The following is a 6,812-nucleotide window of genomic DNA, read 5'->3' on the forward strand; positions in this document are numbered from 1 at the left end:
TCCTCTCCCCTTCTTTCAGCCCTTGGGTAACTGAAATCCCATGTTCTTGTGTACCAGTAAAGCTGGGAAACTGTCTGAGAGACAGAATATCCTGCTGCCAGATGCTCTTTTTTCATTCTAACACAGTTGTTTTTCTCTTCACTTGATAAAGTTAAAATAAACAGTCTCTGGGGTGAATTACAGGCATCAAAATTGGATTGGCATGTAAACTGTGGAGCAGTTGGTGGTGGCGAGCCTGGGGAAAAGGAAACAGCAGGTTTTAGCTAGAGGGGACAACAGCTTTATTTCCCTTTTGGTCCTTGACAACCAAGCAGATGTCCTACAATTATTGGTTTACCTTCTAGGAATAGCGTGCCTTCTCCCACCCTGCCAGGTACACAGGCCTGGCCCTCCTGCAGATGTGCAGCTCCATCTCCTCCCTGCACCACCAGCTCCATCTGCCTGAGAGTCACACAAGTCCTTGCCTCCCCCTCAGCTTTCTGGGGTACCTATTTCCAGTCCCTTCATGTAGGTACAACTGGTGGTCTAAAGAATAATATCTTCTCTGATCAGCTGGCATGGGCTTTTTCACAGCTGTTGTATTTATCTGGCAGTATAGCAATTCTGGGTTTGTGTCCACTGTAGACACAAGGGTCTGTGGATGTCCCTTTGGTGCAGAAGTCCCTGAGCCCTGACAGCAGTGGTGGGTGGCAGGAGGGGTCCCTGGGCACCCCTGGGCTGGAGGATGGTGCTGTTCTGATGAGCTTGGGAAATCCAAAAGTGTGCAGAAAAATAAATACTGGGGAAGAGAGTGCCAGGTTAAATTAAATTTTTAGGTTCTGGTCCCATCTATAAAGAAGTGCTTGTGATACATCTGGGAACACCTAGGGCTGCACACCTCAGAGCTCACCTTAACACGCTGCAATGAGCTGCACTCAGGCCTGAAAAACACAAACTTTTCTCTTTACGTTTTTTAAAGCAGTCTTGAAATCTGTTTCTAGCCTTTACAAAGCTGCAATCCAGGTTTATCATCCTACAAGACATCTGACAGGGAAGTTAAATAGAGCTCCAGACACGTTTTTTAAAACTTCCTTGGGAGAGGAGGAATGTTTAGTGCTATCTCAGCAGGTGGGCATTGGAGCTGAGCTCTGTCTTCACTGCGTGTGTGTGATGTTCAAACTCCCAGGTATTTTGGTGTCTGCACTGACACCTGCCTGCTTTCCCAGTTTTGTGTTCAGTGCTTTCTCAAAGTGTGAATGACAAACGACATCTTGAGTTCTTGGACCTTTTGAAGAGACGTTGGGTAACTTGGAATGCTTGACAAAATCTTCAGTATGGTTTTCCTCTATGAAGCTAGCACCTGCTCTTGCATTGTGAGAGGCAAACACGCTGCTGCAGGGTAACTAGAGGAAATCACCAGGCAATTTTTTGCTCTCCAGAACAAAGGAATTAGAAAAAGTCAAGTCTTACCAGGCCAGGCTGGTCTCTGCACCACCCACCCAGCCCTGCCCAGGACAGGTTTCCATTAGAGCTGGTCAGAGGCAAGGCAAACTGGCCAGGAGGGAAATCACTGCTGGTGCTCCTGATCCCTCACCACAGCTGTGCCTGGTGATATTCCAACATGCTCCTGGCTGGTGTGCATCCCTACCTCCCGAGCTAGCCAGCAGCTCCTGCAATGTCCCAAGGTGAACTTGTGTCAGGAGTGGAGCCAGGCAGGGAGATAATCGCTGAACTGGAGAAAAAACTCACCATGTGTCTCTCCTGCTCCAAGCCCCTCCAATTTCAAACATCTCGCCTCAACAACGATCTGTTAACGAGCTGCAAGCCAAGAATCCGTCAGAAGAATTTAAATACAATTCTGACAAGATCAGAACTAGATAGACTCAAACTTCACCAACCTGTGGCTAAACCAAAGCTCATCAAGTAAATGTTTGCCCAGGCAGGACAGAAGGTGAGCTTGCTGGGATCTTCCTCATTGCATCTGAAACTTCCAAAAGCAGACTTACTTGACGTATTTAAATTCATTAGTGAAAATGGAGTGTTGACTTGAGTTCAAGAGGGTGCCTTCATTACTTTGAAAACTGAAAGAAGAGGTTGGAGCAGGCATGGGGATGATGTGAGATGTGAAGGAAGTTCCACAGAGCTTCTGAAAGAGCCATTTTCTGAATGGGAATGCTTCTGGCAAAGGCGTAGATGTGAGAACAGACTGTTTCCCTCCATGGGACAGGATGTCAGCAAAAGGGATGTGTGGGGGGATTCCCATTCCAGGTTGGGAATGTACACTTGAGCCGACTGAACTCCGAATCTGCGGAGACCCCAGGGCTCAGCTGTGCTTCCTCCTTCTCCACATCTGTGTTCCTGCGAACTGATGTGGAGCTGCTTGTGCCAGTTGTTTGTAGCCCCTCCTGTCTTGTGACTGTGGTGATTAAACCCAGTAAAGAGATGGTTTCTCCAGTGCCAGGCTCCTGCAGAGAAGACTTGGGCCATCTGCTGAATGGGCTGCTGCGTTTCTGGCCGCTGGTGCTGTCGCGTGGCTGCAGCTCTGCTGTTGTGCAGCAGCCACGTATGGAAAGCTTTAGCCTTTAATGTGAAAAATGGGAAAGACAGATGCAATCTGGGTCTCATATTGTTTTTGTATGTTTTCCTCTCATCTCTCAGGAGCTCTCTTGCTGCTGCCTTTCCTCACTCTCAGCACCAGCACTCCTGTTTTTACTTGATAAAGCAGGCACAGTCACTGCCCCCCAAATCCAGATCCCTGCCTGAGAGTGTTCCTCAGGACCTCCAGAGGATATGAACCATCTCCCCATGATGGTTGTGACCTCAGCCTGTGCATATTGACACCTCACAGAAATGACTCTTTGCAGAGTTTTTTCTAGCTGTCATTCCAGGTTCAAGTAGGTGCACAGTGGGTGTCTGGTTAAATCAGCAAAACCCCTTTAGTAGAAAAGTATGGAAAAAAGGTATCAGAAAAATTTAGTGTTTCAAAGACAATCAGAACCAAATGCCCTGTCTTGCTGGTAGGAGGATGGGAGATTTAGGAGTAGTTATCTTGAAAAAAAAAAACTAAACCACCAAAAAGATGAGTAATACAGGCAGCTCCCATTTTTCTATTAAGTTTCTGGGCTACACAGATTTGTAAATGATGGCACTAAATAACCAGCCGTGCCCAAGCTCCCTGAAAGGCTCTGTAATATCAGCAGCTGATGTCCCACTGCGCAGGGACACAATTGGGTCTGTTCCTCCAGACAATACACCTGTCACTGGGAAACAGAAAGCTGGCAATTAACGGGGAGGCTCTGTGTTGGGCTTTCATCCCAGACAATGAGAAGGGCCTGGAAGAGAGAGATTAAGGCTGGCATGTCCACGTGAGATTGCTGAAACAAACCTTCACTGAGACTTGGGGGCATTTAAAACAAGGAAATAAAACCCTGGTTAAATCTAACTCTACAAGCAAGTTAGAATGCAAAATAGCACTGGAACGGGATCCTTTGCATTAGAAATGTGAGCTGGGGTTGTAGAGGAAACTTTCTTATCAGCTGAGATGTCCTGTAGCTGTCAGTGTATCGTAGGAAATTAACCCAAGTGAGGTTCTGCGCTCAAGGGCTGCAGAATTCTGGGAGCCCTGCATTGCTCAGTGTTTAGAGGTATCCCAAATTATTGGCCCTACAAAAGCCCTGAAACCAACGCAGCAGCAATGCACTGACATAAAGTGTCAGTGACTGCTTGTGACCTGAGCCTGGAAGGGAGCAGCTGGTAGAGAGAGGAACTCATTTGCTCAGCAAGTCTCAAACACTTTTTTCTCCTGCTGCAGGTGTTCTTCCAACACACAGGAAAGCCAGAGGAAAATTAGGAAAATCTTTTCCTTGCTATCAGCTCCATCTCTTCAGGATGTAACTTAGGATTGCCACTTGCCATAAAGCAGAGGGTGGGGGTCTCCAGTGAGTGCACCCATGCTGAGCTTTGAGCAGAGCTCCGAGCAGGGGCACAGCTCCCACTGCAGAGCCCTGCACAGGAAACTTCCCTTCACCCCTCTGCACATCCTGCCCACCAGGGATGTGAGCTGTGATTGCTGTGCTGAGGAGGTCACCTGCTGCTGGCAGGGGCACGGGGGACTGAGGGCTGCAGGGAGAGCTGTACATTTTCTGTGTGAGGTCTTGGGTACAGGCAGGCTCTTGAGACCTCCACGGGTCACTCTGTCCCCTTGGGGAGGTATTGCTCTGCCTGTGACCTTGTGCCCTCTCCCCTCAGCTTCCTGGAGACATATCCATCACCTACCAGCTCTTGATGGGAAGCCTGTAGCATCAGGGAGTTTGGGCAACCCTGATGTGACAGACTTGAAAGGAGAAGGGGAGAGGAAAATAAGAGAAATAGACAAATAATGGCATCACGAAAGATGTGAGTGTCTGGCCATAAAATCACATCAGTGCAGACCTTCTTCAGTGTGCAGGGTGAGGAACTTGTTTGGAGACCTGAAGAAATAGCTTGAGCACGTGTCCCCTGTGCCCCTGCCCTGCTGAGCTGCCGTGCCATGTCCCAGCTGTGCACCTGGGGACTCCTGCAGGGCCCTCAGGGCTGCTCTGCAGCTCCAGACCGTTCTCTAGGCAAGGGGAGTGTGGGGCTCGGGTGGTGACCCTGTGCCTCTGTCCAGAGGGGCTGGGACAGTTGTCTTGGTTTTTCCAGGCACTGCTGCCTCTGCCAGCTTGTTCCCTGTGAGTGGGAGGGGTGCTAAGAGCTCCCTTGGAGTGGCAGAGATGGGATGTCCAGCCCTGAGGGCTCCCCAGAGCAGGAGCAGGGGGACCTGAGCACTGCAGTGCAGGGTTAATTGCTTCCTGAATGCTGATGAACTTCTTTTGGGAGAGCTGGCATGGACAGCCCGCAGCAGCACAAGCCAGCAGCAGCTTGTGAAACATTCAGATGTGTAAAAGGGTAAAATAATTGCCATATGGCAGTGGTGTGAAATGCTTTCACAGCCCCAGTACTGTGAGGGAAGTAAATCTGCACCTCCTCAGGTGTCTCCTGAGTCAGCCCTTGGAAAACCCTGCCTTGGGTCAAAACTGATTCTAATGAAAGTTTGGGTGACACTAAACTGAGTGAGGAGGAATTGGATTAGAGAGAGTGTCAGTTCTGAGCAGTAAACAGCAGGACAAAAAAGACTGGAGGAGAATAATATGTACAACTGGGCCAGGGGAATGCTGCTTTGAAGGACAATTCTGCAAGGGACAGACTTGCACATGCCTGAGTGATCTCTGACACACTCTGTGCTTTGTTTCATTTCTCAGTGCATCTTGCTCAGACACGTGGCTTCTACTCCATTTGGCACATATTTGATTTATAAAGATTAACACGTTGCTGGCCCATGTGCTGGGAAAGGTTGTGTGAAAGGTGTGCCTTGAGGGTGGCAGCTCAGGGTTTACTCACTGCTAAGGAAACATTCCTTAAAATGCACCTGAGCTGATTTTTTTAATTGACTGAGTGTAAACAGAACTGCAACGTATTCCAAACCAAGCTAACCCAGAGTGACAGCATCATCCAAATGGCACAAAACAACTTGCCCTTTGCTCAGCTGCTTGTTAGAGAGATTTACCAGCATTAAAAGTGCTTTGGGATTTTGCCATCCAGCCATCCCAAGGTTGTATGTCTGATTGCCAAGGTCTTCATGTGCTGGACAGACACCTCTTAACTCTGGGAACTCTGTCATTTCCCCTTTATGGTGAGATGTATGAATGAAGGTGATTCCAGAACCTGCAGTCGCCCTGAGGAGACAGCTGACTGGCTTTGTGGGAATTAGCGCTGATACAGTGAGGAGCTGCCAGCACTGGTGGCAGCGAATCTGCTCCATGGCAAGGAGCAAACAGCTGGCAGTGCCCGTGTGTGCAGAGATATCATCTGGAGAGCCAGGAGGAACCACACTGTGCTCTCTGGGGCTTTTTCAGTCTGATTTTAGGTGAAAGCACAATGGCATGCCAACTGTTGGTTTCCACTTGCTGGCTGTGACCTTTCCTTTGAAATGCCAGTGATGCTTTCGTGCCAGGGTCTCTTAGAGCCATCCTTGATGCCAGCCAAAGCATCAAGTCTTATTTGAAAGTCCAGTGTATACTTATGGAAATTAGTTTATGTTTAAATCCAGATAACTGGTATAGGTGAGGTGGAAACTTGGGTGGCATTCAGGGATCAGAGGAAACTTCCCTTCACCTCTCTACTTATGCACAGAAGAAGGTTTATTTGAATACACAGAGAAGAGTGATGCTGAGGGCTTGATCCCTTTTCTAATGCTACCATAAAACTGTATTTTGTGCTCTTACAAAAAGTGAGTCATTCTAAGACACAGGCACAAAGACCACAGTTTTTGCTGTCTACTGGGAAACTCTAACTCTCATTAAACCTAATCCAGCCCTAAATTTGAAATAATTTTGCTGTTTCCCTCAAGATTTTTGGCATAAAGTTGGGCTCTGCCTCATGCCCTTTGCTCCCTCCATTACCAAGGGAAGAAGGATTCAGGTGGGCAGCAGAGCCTTCTGCAGTGCTGCCATGCTGTTGGCAGGCCCTTGGCACTCTGTGCCACGCTGCCAGAAGTGCCAGGCCACTTCCCAACTGGCACCGAAGCACCAGAGCAGCTGCCTCCAAGGTCCATTCTTCTGTGGGAGATTTATTGCCAAGAGCAGAGGCATTGGGATGGGAAAATTGCCTTCATTCCCAGGCGAAGACCCTGAAGAACAAAAGCCAGTTGCTGGTGAATCCATGGTGTGACTCAAGCATTTACTGGGTGGGAGGGGTGGGAGCTGTGTGCCCGTTGCTGTAGCAAAAGTGAGTGGGCATCAACCGAAGGAGCAGCT

The sequence above is a fragment of the Lonchura striata genome, chromosome 17 (genome assembly GCF_050655825.1).
Source record: "Lonchura striata isolate lonStrDom1 chromosome 17, ASM5065582v1, whole genome shotgun sequence".
NCBI classification, from domain to species: domain Eukaryota; kingdom Metazoa; phylum Chordata; class Aves; order Passeriformes; family Estrildidae; genus Lonchura; species Lonchura striata.